The sequence below is a fragment of the Oryctolagus cuniculus genome, chromosome 15, assembly GCF_051225735.1.
Source record: "Oryctolagus cuniculus isolate XC-2025 breed Fujian yellow rabbit chromosome 15, ASM5122573v1, whole genome shotgun sequence".
In the NCBI taxonomy this organism is placed as follows: domain Eukaryota; kingdom Metazoa; phylum Chordata; class Mammalia; order Lagomorpha; family Leporidae; genus Oryctolagus; species Oryctolagus cuniculus.
Window position 1 is genome coordinate 90,355,752 of NC_142881.1, and position 17,880 is coordinate 90,373,631.

Here is a 17,880-nt window from a genome sequence, read left to right on the forward strand (position 1 = left end):
AGGTTCGGCTCACCTCGCGTTCCAGCGCTGGTGTGTTGAGTCTGCTGCTGGTTTCCCGAACTGTGGGCTCCCATGCTCTCCACACAGGTCCACTGTGAATCACGCATTCCGGAAGAGTTTCTTCTGCTGTTTCCTCCCCTACTCTTCCTTGAACCTGCAGTATCTCCACTTTTATTAAACTGTCTCTCCCCGGACTATCAGTGTGCTCCCTTCCTATTCCACCATCTTGCCTCCTCCCTCGCTGTGTAGTATTTCAAAGTGTACCTATCCCACAATTTCTTTTTCCAGTCTTTGGTTGAAGGACATTTAGGTTGATTTCATGTATTAGCTATTGTGAATTGAGCTGCAATAAACATGGAGGTGCAGATAGCTTTTTTGTTTACTGATTTCATTTCCCTTGGATAAATTCCCAGGAGTGGAACAGATGGGTCATATGGTAGGTCTATATTCAGATTTTTGAGGTATCTCCATACTGTTTTCTATAGTGGCTTTACCAGTTTATATTCCCACCAATAGTGGGTTAGGGTGCCATTTTCCCAACATCCTCTCCTGCATGTGTTGTTTGTTGATTTCTGTATGAGGGCCACTCTAACAGGGGTGAGGTGAAACCTCATTGTGGTTACATTTCCCTGACAGCTAGGGAACCTGAGCATTTTTTCATGTGTCTATTGGCCGTCTGAATTTCATCTTTCAAAAAATGCCTGTTTATGTCCTTTGCCCATTTCATAACTAGGTTGTTTTGCTGCTGTTGAGTTTATTGATCTCTTTATATATTCTGGTTATTAATCTTTGATCAGTTGAATGGTTTGCAAATAATTTATCCCATTCTGTCAGTTGCCTATTCAGTTTCCTGAGTGTTTCTTTTGTAGTATAGAAGCATCTCAATTTGATGTAATCCTATTTGAGAATTTTGGCTTTGATTGCCTGTGTCTCTGGGTTATTTCCAAGAAGTCTTTACCACTGCCAGTATCCTGCAAGGTTTCCCCAGTGTTCTCTAATAATTTGATGGTGTCAGGTTATTGATTTAGGTCTTTAATCCATTTTGAATGGATCTTTGTGTAAGGTATGGGTCTTGCTTCATAGTTCTGCATGTGGATGTCCAGTTTTCTCAGCACAATTAGTTGAAGAGACTGTCCTTGCTCCAGGGATTGGTTTTATTTCCTTGATCAAAAATACATTGGTTGTAGATATTTGGATTGATTTGTGGCATTTCTATTTAGTTCCTTTGGTCTATCCATCTCTTTTTGTACCAATACCAGGCTGTTATGATTATAACTGCCCTTATGTATGTCTTGAAATCTGGTGTTGTGATGCCTCCAGCTTTGTTTTTGTTGTATAAGATTGCTTTAGCTTTTCAGGGTCTCCTTTGTTTCCATATGAATTTCAGCATCAGAATGTCCTTGGTATGTTAACTTTTTTAGCTTGCTACTTGATAATGCCAAAGAATGGATAAAAGGTGGATGTGTTTATATGTTAATAATATTAACTACTCACATCATAGCAGTGCAAAGCCCATAGTTGCTTAGCAAATTTTGATAAAAGAATGGATGAATAACATCATTTACCCATTTTTAGATACCAAAAATTTTATTGCGATTTATTTAATTCAAGCAATAATATGGAATGATCGATACTTTGTCTCTCATTTTCCTGATAATATGTTAAGTGATTTGTTAAAGATTTATTTATTTATTTATTTAAAAACAGAGTTATAGAGATAAAGGGAAATGGAAAGAGAGAAGGGGAGGGAGAGGGAAAAGGAGGAGGGAGTGGGAGAGAGTGAAAGAGAGAATATTTCATCTACTTGTCCACTCCTCAAAAGGAGGCAGTAGTCAGGGCTGGCCCAAGATGAAATCAGGAGCCAGGACCTTCATCTTGGTCTCCCATATGGGTGCATGGAGCCAAGCACTTAGGGTATCCTCTGCAGCTTTCACAGGTACATTAGTAAGGAGCTAGATCAATCTGTGTTTCAAATAATGAAATAAATATTTAAAAAAAACAGAAGTGGAGCGGCTGGGACTACAATTGGTGCCCATGTGGGATGCAGGTTTTTCAGATAGTAACAACACACTGGGCCACAACACTGGCCTCAATTTATTCTGAATAGAAACATTTACAGTCCATTTTTTCCTGGAATGCTTCCATTTAGGTTGACAAACAATTTTAAAAGAAACAAACTACATCACAACCCTGGCACCATTTGTTACTTATTTTTGGACAATAGTTATTGTAACTGGAGTGAGGTGATAACTCCTGTTGAGACTACACCAACAGAGCTGATCAAACCATTTGCTCTGATTAGAAAAAAAAGATAGAGAGACCTAACAACCCAACTTGGGTGTTACCTTGGATTCTCCTTCTGCTCTGGACCATTGAACAGAGCTCCCTGGCCACACTGCAGCACATGCCTCTGGGTATTCACTAAAAGAGCAGACATTCCACTAAGCCACAGAGGCATAATTCAAAGATAAATTTCATCAGAGGAAAAAAATGAACAAGTATCTCTTCAAATGCCTTAAAATAAACACAGAAGATCAAGAAACATTAAGTCAGACAACATGAAATGCCCAAAGGAACACAACAACTCTTCAATATTAGACTGTGAAGATGAAGAGATTGAGGAAATGACTGAAATGGAATTCAAAAGATTAATCACAAAACTACTCAGAAGCAATAAGAAGAAAACCCAAGAAATAAAGAATCCATACATGACACGAATGAAAAATTTTCCCATGAAATTGAGATTTTAAAGACAAATAAAAATGAAATGTAGAAATGAAGAATTCAATAAATCAAACAAAAAATGCAGTCAAAAACCATAACAACAGTTTCAGTGAGATAGGAGGCAGAATATCTGATCTAGAAAACAAATCTTTGGAAATTTTTCAATCAGAACAAGAAAAGAAGAAATTAGAAAAATTAAAAGAGTGTTGGGGATTTATGGGATGCTATCAAATTACCCAACATACAGGTCTTAAGGGTTCCTGAATGTGTGGAGAGAGAATGGATTAGAAGGTCTATTTAGTGAAAAAGTTACAAAAAATTCCCCAAATTTAGAGAAAGAAAAAGATGCCTGAGCACAGGCAGCACATAGAACTACTAATAGACATGAATTGAAAGATCCTCACCATGACACATCATAGTCAAACTTTCCACAGTAAAACATAAAGAAAATATTCTAAAATGTACATGAGAGAAATACCAGATTACTTTCAGAGGATCTCCAATTAGATTCAGAACTCACTTCTCAGAAATCCAGCAGGGTGGGGGAGAATGGAGAAACATAGTTCACATTAAAAAGAGTAAAACTGCCAGCCCAGAATATTGTACTGGGCAAAGCTCTCATTTATGAATGAAGTTGAAATAAAGATATTCCATAACAAACAGAAATTGAAAGAATTTGTCACCACTCATCCAGCATTACAAAAGATGCTTAAAGGATGCGCTACACACAAAAACACAGAAACATTGTAGTCACTATGAAAGAATGCGAAGGCAGACAGGAATATTTATGGAAAATGGCATGTTCAAGTCACTACTTATCAAAAGTAATCTTGAATGTAAATGGTCTCAAATCTCCAATAAAAGATACAGACAGGCTGAATGGATTAAAAAACAACACCCATCTATTTGCTGTCTACAAGAAATAAACCTCATCAACAAAGATATATGAAGACCAAAAATGAAAGGAGAAAAAAAAAAAGATATGAGATTCCATGCTAATGGAGAGCAAAAAAAGAGTTGATGTTGCCATCTTAATATCAGACAAAATAGACTTTAACACAAAAACTCTTAAAAGAGACAGGCAAAACAGATTGAAACTGGAAGTTAGCAACTCAAGAATCTCTAGAACATATGCAAACACGTGAGACTGAACAACATGTTCCTGAATAAATAACGGGTCATTGAAGAAATCAAGAGACATCAAAAATTTTCTGGAAACAAATGAAAACAACAATACATAATATCAAAACTTATGAGATACAGTAAAAGCAGTGTTAATAGGGAAGGTCATAGGAATTGGTGCCTACATCAAGAAATTGGAAAGGCATGAAATGCAACAAACCAAATCCAAATTTAGTGGGAGGAAAGAAATAATTAAAAGTAGAGAACAAAACCAAAACTGAAACCAATAAAATAAAAAGATCAGTCAAACGAAGAGCTGGGTTTTTTTTGAATAAATAAACAAAATGGACATACCATTGGCCCAACTAACCAAAAAGGAAGACCCAAATCCTTAAAATCATAAATGAAAAAGAAAATGTACCACAGAATAAAAAGAATCATAAGTAATTACTGCACACATCTACAACCAATTTATGCTGACAAAGTAGCTGAAATAAATCCATTAAATAAGGAGATTCTCTTCACCAAATGGTGCTGGGAAAACTTGATCTCCTCAGGTAGAAGTATGAAGCAAGACCCCTACCTTACACCTTATACAAAATTCCACTCAAAATGGATTAAAAATCTAAATCTACAATCCAATATCATAAAATTACTAGAAAACATTGGGGATACCCAACAAGACTTTGGCATGAAGGCTTCTTGGAAAAGATCCAGGTAGCATGGGCAATCAATGCCAGAATTGACACATGGGATTGTATCAAACTGAGAAGCTTGTGCACTGCAAAAGAAACACTCATCAAAGTAGAGAGGCAGCCAACAGAATGGGTGAAAATATTTGCAAACTATGCAGCTGATAGAGGATTAATATCTGGAATCCATAGAGAGCTTGAGAAACTCAACAACATCAAAACAATCTGGTTAAAAAATGTGCAAAGGACTTGAACAGGTGCTTTTCAAGAGAGAGAATTCAAATGGCTAGCAGACACAAGAAAAAATGCTCAGGATCACTAGCATCAGGGAAATTCAAATCAAAACCACAATGAGGTTTCACCTCACTCCAATTAGAATGGCTCTCATACAGAAATCAACAAACAGCCAATGCTGGTGAGGATCTGGTGAAAAAGGTACCCTAATCTATTGTTTGTGAGAATGTAGACTGACACAGCCACTGTGAAAGACAGTAGGAAGATACCTCAGAAATATGAAGATAGACCTACCATATGATCCTGGGAATTCATCCAATGGAAATAAAATCAACATATAAAAGAGTGATCTGTATCCCCATATTTACTGTAGCTTGATTCACAATACCTAAGTTATGGAAGCAACCCCAATGACCATCAACTGAAGACTGGATAATGAAATTATGGTATATATACTCCCTGCACTACTACACAGTGATAAAAAATTAGATCCTATCATTTGCAACAAAATGGATGCAACTGGAAACTATTATACTGCGTGAAATAAGCCAGTTCCAAAACCACAAATACAATATATTCTCTTCGATCTATTAGGTAACTGATGGAGTACCTAAAATGTAATCTATAGGAGTGCAATTGACACTTTGAGATTGATGATTTTGAACAGGTCTTGTCTTGACTGTTGTGGAACAGTGTTTTGGAACAGTGTTTATTTTTCTTCATACTACTTTTTTTTAAAAAATTTTTGATAGGCAGAGTTAGTGAGAGAGAGAGACAGAGAGAAAGGTCTTCCTTCCACTAGTTCACCCCTCAAATGACCACTACAGCCAGCGTGCTGCGCCAATCTGAAGCCAGGAGCCAGGTGTTTCCTCCTGGTCTCCCATGCGGGTGCTGGGCCCAAGCACTTGGGCCATCCTCCACTGCCTTTCCGGGGCCACAGCAGAGAGCTGGACTGGAAGAGGAGCAACCAGGACAGAATCCGGCACCCCAACCAGGACTAGAACCCAGGATGCCAGCGCCACAGGCAGAGGATTAGTCTAGTGAGCCGCGGTGCCAGCCCATACTACTTGTTGAACTCTTTACTTAGTAGAGGGTTAATCTTATGAGTATGACTTTAACTGAAAATATATATTTGTGGAAAAAATGGTAATAGGAGAGGAAAAAGGAAGAAGTATGGGATACGAGAGTGAGATAGGGTAGTGTGGGAAGAATCGCTATGTTCCTATGTTTGTATATATCAAATGAATGGTTTGTATCCTTAAGTAAAATTCTCCAAAAATAAAATTAAAAAAAAACACATGAATGTAAGTTAGGCTCAATGTACACTGGTATTCAGGGATAGAGTAATTCACAAGTACTTGTGTCATAGGTGCTTGTAGTTACGGCATGTGTAGTGAGTAGGTCATGAGGCAGGACTATGAATGCATGTGTATTGCCATTAGGTGTAAAGAAGATATTGGGAAGGATTAGGACTATTGTTGGGTCTGAGGAAGCAACAGCGTATGTTTAGAGAATCAGTTGTTTACATGACATTGGATATGTAAATTTTGAAAATGTGCATGTTTTAGTGTACTATTGAAATTAAACACTTGATTCAGGAGTCTATATAGAGAGATATATAGGGGAAAGATTTTCATAAGCTGTCTAATGGCATAAAGTATATATTTTGGCAAAATGTTCAAGTTGCTTGAAAATGGACCTTGGGTGTAGGCATTGTGGCACAGCAAGTTATGCCATCACTTTGGATGCCTGGAACACATGCTGGAGAACCAATTCTAGTCTAGTGATCTATTTCCTACTAATGCATCCTTAGAGGCAGCAGATAAGGGCTCAAGTTCTTGGGCCCCTGACACCTATACAGAAGACCTCAATGAAGCTCTAGGTTCCTTGTTTGGTCTGGCCTAGCCCTGGATGCTACAAGTATTTGCAAAGTGAAACAGTGGATAAAGATATCTTTTTCTCTCTTTTCTCTCTTCTGCTGTTTCAAGCAGATGAGAACAAATAAACATTTTGGAAAAAAAATGGTCTTTGATTGTGGTGGGCTTGAGCATCCTAGAGCTGTAAAGATGTGATATCCTTAATATGGGTTTTATAGTATATATATATATATATATGTATGTATGTATATGTATATATATATATATGGCAAGCATGGTTGAGAGTGGAGGTTATTAGTTGCATTTCAGATATGTTTTATCATTTTTTCAAGTGTTAAACAGAAATTTTAAAAATTCCATTTATATTGTGTTTACAAAAAATGTACAGAATCCTTAACACTATTTTAGTATTTTGAGACTGAATTTCATATGAAATCAGACATGAGTGTTTTGTGTGTGTGTGTGTGTGTGTGTGTGTTCTTCTAGGTGTGAGTATTTGGACTGATCTGCTCTAGGGGCAGGAGAGATTGTAGAAAATACTGAATCTTAGAGTGAAAAATGGGATCCTTTGTATAATTTATGGAATTTTTCTGGAGATACATTGAATAAATTGTGCTTAAAATATATTGTTGTTTTAATGACTGAAGACTATTAGTATAAAAATTGAGTAAAACTGTCAAACTTTCTCAAGTCCATACATGTTCACACAAAAAAACAATTCATGTTTCAAAATGAGTAATCTGGTAAAGAACTGTTGTTTCTTTCTTTTTCCCACATATTCTTCCAATTATGACATCATCACTTGTTGAAGATTATTTTTATCCATTGCATCTGTGCTTCTTCGAAAAAGGTAAGTTAACTTTTTTTGTATCTATTTATGGGTACCATATTTATTCTACTGATTGATGAATCTAGTTGCTCAAGATCACTCTGAATTTCTGTAACAAAATGTAAAGATTTACCTATTTGAAAGGAAGAGCATCAGAAAGAGAAGAAGAAACAGAGTGAGAAAGAGATCTTTTATCATCTGTCATCTGGCACACTCCTCAAGTGGCTGCAACAGTCAGGACTGGGCCAGGTAGAAGTCAGGAGCCAAGAATTTTATCTGGTTCTTCCATATAGCTGACAGGTGAATCAAGCACTTGAGTCATTATCCACTCCCTTATTAGGTATAGTAACAGAAAACTAGATCAGAAACAATAATCTGAACTTGAACCAGTCATCAAATATGGAAAGCCACCACTGCAAGTAGTATCTTGATCCACTGCACCATTCCAGTCCTCCTGTAGCTTTACAATAAGTAAAAAAAGTAAACTGTGACTATGACTTTACTATCCAGTCTTGTATAGGGTTTATATGTAATTTATTTATAAACCACTTTATTATACATTTATGAACCATTTGTAGGGATTAAGTAGATTAAGAAGAATTTATTTGGAATTTCCCTATTGATAAACTTGAAAGATTGGACAGTTAATATTCAGCATGCAAGTCATAAACTCAACATCAATCCATTTATTTAGATTGTATTTATTTTCATATTGTTTTACAACTTTCTACATTTTATTTTTATGCATGTTCTAGGTTTATAACATATTTTGGAAGGGTTTTGTAAATGGCATTTTAACTTGAATTTATAATTGCTCACTGTATGCATAAAGGAAATTCATAGACACTGTGCTTTGTTTCTTGTATTCTCCATCTCCTATCATCAAGACATGAGATACTGATTGTGCTCCACCTTTTACTCCCAAAATCATGACATTTTATATCTGAACACAAACTTCCTATAATTCTAATATCTAACAAGGGACAGTAAGAACCATTAAACAGTGAACTCTCAACCTCCAGTGTTGTGGGTAGGTAACCAATAGAGGAGCATGAACCTTGTTCAGACCAATGCCATTGCTGCTGCATCCAAACTAAAGAGCTTTCTTTGACTCAGGATTGACCTGTTGAGATACTTCTGTGGATTTGAGACAGCTTGGGTCTATGAATGCTGTGCTAATGACTGAGGGGGCATATATATGGCTTGTCTTGGATGTTTCCATAAGTAGCAGAAAAGTACTCATTTTCTGGAATGTTCCTAGATTATTTATTTATTTATTTATTTATTTATTTATTTTTGACAGGCAGAGTTAGACAATGAGAGAGAGACAGAGAGAAAGGTCTTCCTTCTGCTGGTTCACTCCCCAAATGGTCTCTATGGCCGGCGCGCTGTGCTGATCCAAAGCCAGGAGCCACTTGCTTCCTCCTGGTCTCCTATATGGGTGCAAGGCCCAAGCACTTGGGCCATCCTAAACTGCCTTCCCAGGCCGCAGCAGAGAGCTGGACTGGTAGAGGAACAACCAGGACAGAATCCGGCACCCCATCCGAGACTAGAACCCAGGGTACTGGTGCCACAGGCAGAGGATTAGCCTAGTGAGCCTTGGCACTGGCCCTAGATGATTTATTTATTACATCTTTACACACTCTTTCAAGCAAAACTAATTTTATAATAAAAGATTCCAGCACTGGGGGCTGGTGCTATGGCATAGTAGGTTAAGCCTCTACCTGCAGTGCCAGCATTCATATGGGCACCAGTTCATGTCCCAGGTGCTCCTCTTCCCATCTAGCTCTCTGCTATGTCCTGAGAAAGCAGTAGAAGTAGGCCCCAGTGATTGGGCCCCTACACCCATGTGGTGAGCTCCTGGCTCCTGGCTTTGGATCTGCCCAGCTCCAGCCATTCCTGCCACTTGGGGAGTGAGCCAGTGAATAGAAGACCTTTCTGTCTCTCCCTCTCTCTGTCTATAACTCTACTTCTAAAATAAATAAATAAAATTATTTAAACTTTTTTTTACATCATGATAATTTAAAAAAAGTATCCAACACTGGAGGGTTGAATGAGTATAAACCAGATTCAGATGTAGTGTTTCATAAAGTTAAATAGCTATTTAGGGAAAGAAGCAAAGAGATTTAAAAAAGGGCAAACATACAGTGAAGACAGACTATACAGAATATCAGAATTTCGTAATTATGAGTGAGGAGTAGGTCAAACCAACTGGGAATCACTGGAGCCTGAGAGGAAGTGAAAATGTGACCTCCTATGTACATGTTATCATTCATTTTAAATTATTCCCCTCAAAAACTACAAAGCATTCCAGAGAGACATCTCTTGGGACCTGCCTGAGGTGTGTCCAGGCAGAGTGCTTGCTCTTATCCACCAGGTGAATTTGATTTGTGTACTCTAAACACAGGAATTTTCTCTTCTCATCCATCCACAGCTTTATGTAAAACTTTGTTCATTATATTGTCCTTATTTGTTCCCAGAAATGTCCTTAAAAATTAATCAGTAGGCCGGCGCCACAGCTCATTAGGCTAATCCTCCACCTGTGGCACCAGTACTCCAGGTTCTAGTTCCGGTTGGGGCTCTAGTTCTGTCCCAGTTGCTCCTCTTCCAGTCCAGCTCTCTGCTGTGGCCCAGGAGGGCAGTGGAGGATGGCCCAGGTCCTTGGGCCCTGCAACCATATGGGAGACCAGGAGGAAGCACCTGGCTCCTGGCTTCAGATCAGTGCAGTGTGCCAGCCGTAGTGGCCATTTCGGGGGGTGAACCAGCGGAAGGAAGACCTTTCTCTCTGTCTCTCTCTCTCTCTCACTGTCTAACTCTGCCTGTCAAAAGAATTAATCAGTAGTCTTCTTTTTAGTAACCTCATTTCTGAGAAACTACTCTGTCTCTGAAGATGTTTGTAAGCTATGATATTCAAAAAAAAGGACTCTCCCATCTGTGAGAAATTTGACCCCACTTACATAATCCAAACATATTGGGCCACACTAACAGATGTTCAAGTGTAACAACAAATGCAAATTTACTCTCATAAAATAAATCCTGACTAGATCACTTTGGAAAATTTCCTAAAACTGAATAAAAGACACTGGTATTGTATCGCTGTGACCTATGTCACTCATACTCTTCCCTAAATAAAGTTGATACCAGCTTTATCACATAGCCCTATTTATTTTAGTTAATGTTCCATTTTCCTAAAATGTTCCAATATATGTAAGTAATGTTAAAAGCAGGTATAAGGACTGAAATTGTAGTAAAATAAGTTAAGTCACTGCTTGAGATTCCACTATCCCATACAGTAGTGTCATGTTGACTCTTGGCTAAGCCACTTTTGATCCAGTTCCCTATTAATGTGCCTGGGAAAACAGTAGAAAATAGCACAAGTACTTTGGTCCTGTGGGACCCATGAGAGCAACTTGGATGGAATTCTGGACTCCTGGCTTGGCCTGACCCAATCCCAGCCATCTTGGCCATTTTGAAAGGGAAGTAGCAGAATGAAAATCTCTGTGTGTCTTCTTAATCTCTTCCATTGCTCTGCCTTTCAAATAAATTTTTAGCAAAATGAAAGCAGGTGTTCTAAAACTCACAGCATTATTTTATGATTAACTGTGTTACTTACACTCAAACCAGTAACAAAAGGAAATTTTCTCATGGTTTTAGAGCTAATTTTTAGGTATAATGGAAGTTAACAGCCAGCAAAGAAGCAACCAAATAACCATGTGCTGAGATACCGGGGATGTGGACTGGTTCCAATGAACACATGGAAGAGGAAGGAGAGGTCACACAGTGCTAGAAATTAATATGAGGGATTTCTGAGGAGTTGACACTTAAACCTCAGACTCAAGCACAGTGTACCTGGGGTGGGAGTAAATCTGTAGACAGCAGGGTAGAAACGAGCTGTGACAGCAGTGCTCCTGGAGAGAAGACTCTTGGACTTGTTTGTGTGGTTCTGAGACTTCATTCCACAGATTCATGCCTGGAGAGCTAGTGAAGCCACTGTCCAAGACTGCAGAACAGTGAAAGGACTTTTATCTGGGGGAGAATTTGATCTTCTGGACTTGATATACGACAGCATGTTAAAAAGTTCAGGTAAAATGTACAGATTAGAGACTGAAACTATCTATTTTAGTACAAGATTTTGAATTGCTTGAAGATAAAGAACCTTCAGAAAGTCCAAGAAATATATATTTAAAAAAATCAGCTGGCGCCGCGGCTCACTAGGCTAATCCTCCTCCTAGCGGTGCCAGCACACCGGGTTCTAGTCCCGGTCGGGGCGCCGGATTCTGTCCCGGTTGCCCCTCTTCCAGGCCAGCTCTCTGCTGTGGCCAGGGAGTGCAGTGGAGGATGGCCCAAGTGCTTGGGCCCTGCACCCCATGGGAGACCAGGAAAAAGCACGTGGCTCCTAGCTCCTGCCATTGGATCAGCGCGGTGCACCAGCCGCAGCGCGCCGGCCGCGGCGGCCATTGGAGGGTGAACCAACGGCAAAAGGAAGACCTTTCTCTCTGTCTCTCTCTCTGTCCACTCTGCCTGTCAAAAAAAAAAAACAACAACAACAACAACAACAAAAGAACAAAAAAACAAAAACCAAAGACTTCAAAGTATTCTGTACTAACACAAAATATTCATTTTTGGAAGTGCAGCGAGGCAGTTGATATACTACTAGGGTTGCCTGCATACAGGTCAGAGTTCCTGGGTTTCAGTACTGACTCTGCTTCTGATTCCAGCTTCCTGATAATGTGCACCCTAGAAACAGCAGGTGATGGATGAAGCAGCTGAATCCTTGCTACCTTGTCAGAGCCCAGGACTGACTACATGGCTCCTTTGACCTCACCCAGCTCTGCCTATTGTGGGTTTATGATGAATAAATCAGTGGATGTGAGATCTCTGTCTCTGAAACAATGTCTCTCAATGTCTTTTGGGCTTTCAAGTAATAAAATGAATGTTGAAATCCATGAATATATGGGATCTTCAAATACTCCATGAAATATGCAAATTACAAAAAAGTCATTTATTTAAAATATTTCATTTTTTTTGACAAGCAGAGTTAGACAGTGAGAGAGACAGAGACAGAGAGAAAGGTCTTCCTTCCGCTGGTTCACCCCCTAAATGGCCACTATGGCTGGCGCGCTGCGCCAATCTGAAGCCAGGAGCCAGGTGTTTCCTCCTGTCTCCCATGCGGGTGCAGGGTCCAAGCACTTGGGCCATCCTCACTGCCCTCCTGGGCCACAGCAGAGAGCTGGACTGGAAGAGGAGCAACCAGGACAGAACGGGCGCCCCAACCGGGACTAGAACCCGGGGTGCCGGCACCGCAGGTGGAGGATTAGCCTAGTGAGCCATGGCGCCGGCCTAAAATATTTCATTATTAACAAAAACATTTATATTTTCTGTAAATCAGAGAGGCAGAGATGTTCCACTTGCTTGTTTGCATCACAAATGTCACGAAAGCTGGGGCTGAGCCAGGCCAAAGCAAAAGCTTAAAACTCAATCTGGCTCCCCCTAGTGGACAGCACGATCCAAGCACTACAGTCACACTAACTTGCTTCCTGGGGTTTATATTAACAGGAAACTAGAATTGGGAGCTAAGCAGGAAGAGAGCCTAGGTATTCTGATATTTGATGTAAGCTATCCCAAATGATGTTTTAAATACCAGGCAAATTGCTTAACCCTAAACCTACCATTTTATTTGCTTATTTTAAAAGAGTTAGTTATTACTTATTTGAAAGAGAGAGAAAAGTAAGATCTTCTATTTCCTGGTTCACTCCCCAAATGGCCACAACAGCCAGAACATGGCCAGGCCAAATTCAGAAGCCCAGAATATCATGATGATCTCCTACGCTGGTGGCGGCATCCTAAGTACTTGGGCCATCTTCCACTGCAATCTCAGGCATATTAGCAGGGAACATTTTGGAAGCTGAGCAGCTAGAAGTCAAACTGGCACTCTGATGTGTGATTTCAGCATCACAATAGGAAACTTATCCAATATACCACCATGACAGTCCCTAAATTTTCCTTTTTATAACATTTTCAATCAACCTTTATAAGGGCCATCATTCTTATCCTAAGTTTGGAGTTAGAGGGAGGTAGTGAGTAATACCTTTGACAATAAGAACAATTAACATATAAAACTATAGTTTTCAGTTTCTTATATATAGAATGGGGGTGTGGATATATTCTCTATCAGTAGCAATACCCCAATCCTTCTGAATTTTGACAATGGGAGAGGAGAGTGTTCCCCTGGGTTTCTTGGAGCATGCTGTTCATGTGGGCTGGGGCAGGGGTAAACCCGAGGTGAAGATCTGGGGATTCCTGCCTGATGTGCCTGGGAACTGTGAACAAGCCTGGACCTCAGGCCTTCTTCTACTCTGCCTGCTCAATGCTTGAAATGTCTCTGAATAAGGATGAGGAGGAACACAGGTTGTAACTGAGTTCCTGGCAGTGAATCCTCAGGGCTAGAGATCTGTTTTTCCTAAAATGGTATCTGTGGATAGCAGATGGACATGTTTCTTCTCTTGGCTGGAATCTTCCACTGCACTCAAAAGACATTCAAGGGTCTGAATTTTTTCAGATCTGTCTGATGATTAGTGGATTCACAATGGCTCTAAAATTAGGAAAATTCCCAATTTGTATGGATTGACATATTTACATGAATTATTCTGGGCTCTATTAAAGTGATTTTGTACAAAGAGATTTCAATAATTGGCTTTTTCTTAGATCAGTTTTGATGGGGAAGAAATCTAACTAAAGAAGCAAGTTTGGGGTTGTTCCTCTCATGTAGCAGGTTGTCCACACCATATAGGTGCCAGTATGAGTACTGGATGCTCCTTTTCCAATTCAGCTCTCTGTTTCAACCTAAGGAAGCAGTAGAAGATGGCCCAAGAGTTTGGGCCCCTGAACCTGTCTGGGAGACCTACAAGAAGCTGTTGGCTCCTGGCTTTGGATTGGCCCAGCTCTGGCCACTGTAGCTATTTGGGGAATAAACCAGTGGATGGCAAACTTTTCTCTCTGCTTGTCCTTCTCTGTGTCAGTAGCTCCATTTCTCAAATAAACAAACCTTTAAAAAAGAAGCAAGTTCATAACTGGAGTGGGGTGAAGTATGTGGCAAGCACAGAATATAGAAATGAGTAAGAGAGATGAAGCCCAAGGTCCAGGTGAGAGGAAGCTACTTCAGCAGATGAGGCAGAGCAGCTCCTGGGGTGAGGGCCCTGAAGGGTTGATGAGGGCATACGGTTGGCAACTTAAATTTGAGCCAACCAGGGCTGTGATAGCTTAATTTTTTCTGTTTTAAATCTATTAAAATTTTGATAAAATATACTCAAAAGTTTTCAAAACAAAAATCATGAAATTCTCCTAAACATTCAAGTCACGTCTTTGTATGAAGAGATTTATGAAACACGGGAGACAGAATTCCAAAGATTAATCATAGGATTACTCAGAAGCATGAGAAGCAAATCCATGAATTAAAGAAATCCATGCATGACATGAATGAAAATTTTTCCCATGAAATTGAGTTTTAAAGATAAATCAAAATGAAATATTAAATGAAGAATTCAATAGATCAACTTGAAAATGTGAGGAAAAGCCTAAAAAACAGATTTGGTCATTGAAAAAAATTATCCTGGGGATTCCAAGATGGTAGATTAGAAAGCAACATTAAGGGAAGAACTATAGAAAGTGAACTCTTTGGGGAGAATTGGCGAGAAAACCACTCCGGAGGTCCTAGGAGAAGGAGAGGAATGCTGAGGACCTGTGTGGAGGGAGTAGATGCACGGCACAGCATGAACATAGCTGCAGCAGCTGAGAGCCAGAGCGGGCAGCAGTTTGAAATGTCAATGAGACTAGATTACAGCAGAGGTGGAAGGAGAGCATGGTGTGAGTTCAAACTGGAGCCCTGGGGGGCTGGTGGTTGCTAACAGCTGCCCACAGACCCTGTGGAAATAGAGGGAGCACATTTATCTTGCCCCAAGTACCCCACAACAGCACCCACTACCTGGCTGAGAAAGGGCAGGCACCATTTTCAGTCTGGGTAGAAGTTGCTGAAACCTTTGTGCACATACACAGCAACTGGCTGGGAAAGGAAGCCTTCTCGGCAGTACCAGTGGTGGTGCTGCGCAGGGAGCAGCATTCTGCCAGTGGCTCTTGTGTACACGAGTGATCCAGATATTCTAGTGGAGGTAACAATCCACAGTCTCCACTGATTTTGATCCTGGCTGAGAGGTAGCTGGGTGACCACACTGGATGTTGAGGTGTCCACAGGCACCCAGGATCAAGACACCAAGGTGGAGCTGTCTTTGGGACCATCTGCCTCTCTGTTGACAGGATGGGCTGGTGGGGCAGAGAAACCTCCAGACCACAGAATTCAAGGATGCCTTCCAATTGTTTGACCAGACAGGTGATGGCAAGATCCATTAAAGTCAGTGTGAGGATGCAATGAGGGCCCTGGGTTAAAGCCCCACTTTTGCTGATGTGCTAGGTCCTGGGGAACCCCAAGAATGATGAAATGAATGTGAAGATGTTGGACTTTGAGCGCTTCTTGCCCATGTTGCAGACTGTTGCCAAGAAGAAGGACCATGGAACCTTTGAGGATTATGTTGAAGGCCTTTGGGTATTTGACAAGGAAGGGAATGGCACTGTAATGGGCACTGAAATTTGTCACATCCTTGTCACATGGAGTGAGATATACAGAGAAAGTGACAGGGATGCTGGTGGTAGGACACAATGACAGCAATGGCTGTATCAACTATGAAGAGCTTGTTTGAATAAGTGAAGACACTTGCAGTATCCCCTGAGCCTATGACTTTTCTTGTGTTAGACTGTTTTTCAGACTCTCTAGCACATTTCCAAGCTTGCCTCTCTCTTGGATAATGTCTGCCATCAGAATTGACTAAATAAACTTGCTCTCTGTGCCCCCACAAAAGAAAAGATACATATGAATTTGTTGAGACTTGTTTTGACAAGATACATATGATTTGTTGAGACTTGAGATCTGTTATATGGTGCATCGTAGAGAAAGTATCATATGCTGGTGAAAAGAATGTGTATTCTGGAGCTGTGGGATGGAATGTTTTGAGATTATCAATTAGATCCATTTATTTTATAGTATTAGATAAGCTCTGATTTTTATTGATGATTTTTTAATCTAGGTGACCTCTACATTGATGCAAGTTAGGTGTGTTGAAGTCCCATAGTATTATTGTATTGGAATTTATGTCTCCTCTTAGATCCATTAACATTTATTTCATAAATTTTATGCCTTAGCCTTGGGTAAACATGTATTTACTCTAGTCATCTCTTGTTGAGTTAATCCCTTAAGCATTATATAATATTCTGTTCTTTGTTTCCTTTAACAGTTTTTGTCTTTTTTAATTTTATTTTTTTAAAAAATTATTAATAGAAAGATAACAGACCTCATATATTTCATAGATACAATTCTAAAACAATAACCATACTGTTTTGTCTGATATGAGTATATATATTCCTCTTCACTTTTGATTTTCATGAGCATGGAATATATTTTTCCATCAGTTGACTTTCAGTCTGTGTGTATCTTTATTGATGAAGTGTGCTTGTTGTAAGTAGAATATATTTGAGTCTCATTTTTTCATCCATTCAGTCAGTCTATATTTTTAGTTGGGGAATTTAGACCATTTATATTCTAGATTATTAAAGATTAGTAATGACTTTCTTCACCAATTTTTTCCCATAAACATTCCTATGGTTTTTTTGAATTGTCATTTTTCTTTTGGGATTCTTCTGGCTTCACCTTTCAAGATGCTGATTTTCTGTTTCTGTATGTACTACATCCTTAACTATCATGTGTAAATCTGCCCTGGTGGTGACACATTCTTTCAATTTTTGCTTGCATTGGAAGGTTTTCACTTTCATTTATAAATGAGGGCTTCATTGGGTAAAGTATTCTGGGTTATGAGATTTTTTTTTCTTTTAGAACCTGGATTATATCTCTCCATTATAGCCTGGTCTGTAGAGGTATTGAGAAATCTGCTGTCAATCTGGTGGGAATTTCTTTAAGTGACCTTGCATTTCTCTCTTGCAAATTTTAGGATACTATGTTTATGTTTTAGTTTCGAAATTTTGAATATACTGTGCCTTAGTGAGGATCCTTTCTGATCATGCCTATGTGGGGTTCTGTGCTCTTTCTGTATTTGGATGTCCATATCTCTCTCCAAATTAGAGAAAATTTCTGCCATTATTTCATTGAATAGGCTTTCCAGACCATTTGTTTTTTTCCTTTTCCATCAGAAATTCACAAGCCCCATACATTTGCACATTTGATGATATCCCATAGATTCTGAACGCTTTTTTGTTCTAATTTTATTTTATTTTTGTTTAAGATATTTCAAGAGACACGTCTTCTAGATAGAATATCCCTTTTTCCACATATAGTTTGTTG

The 17,880-nt window shown here is 39.3% G+C and overlaps 1 pseudogene; it reads left to right on the top strand.

Annotated features, from left to right (window-relative positions):
- Positions 1–15,884: 15,884 nt before the first annotated feature.
- On the top strand, positions 15,885–16,228 carry LOC149122174 (myosin light polypeptide 6 pseudogene; annotated as a pseudogene).
- Positions 16,229–17,880: the final 1,652 nt, after the last annotated feature.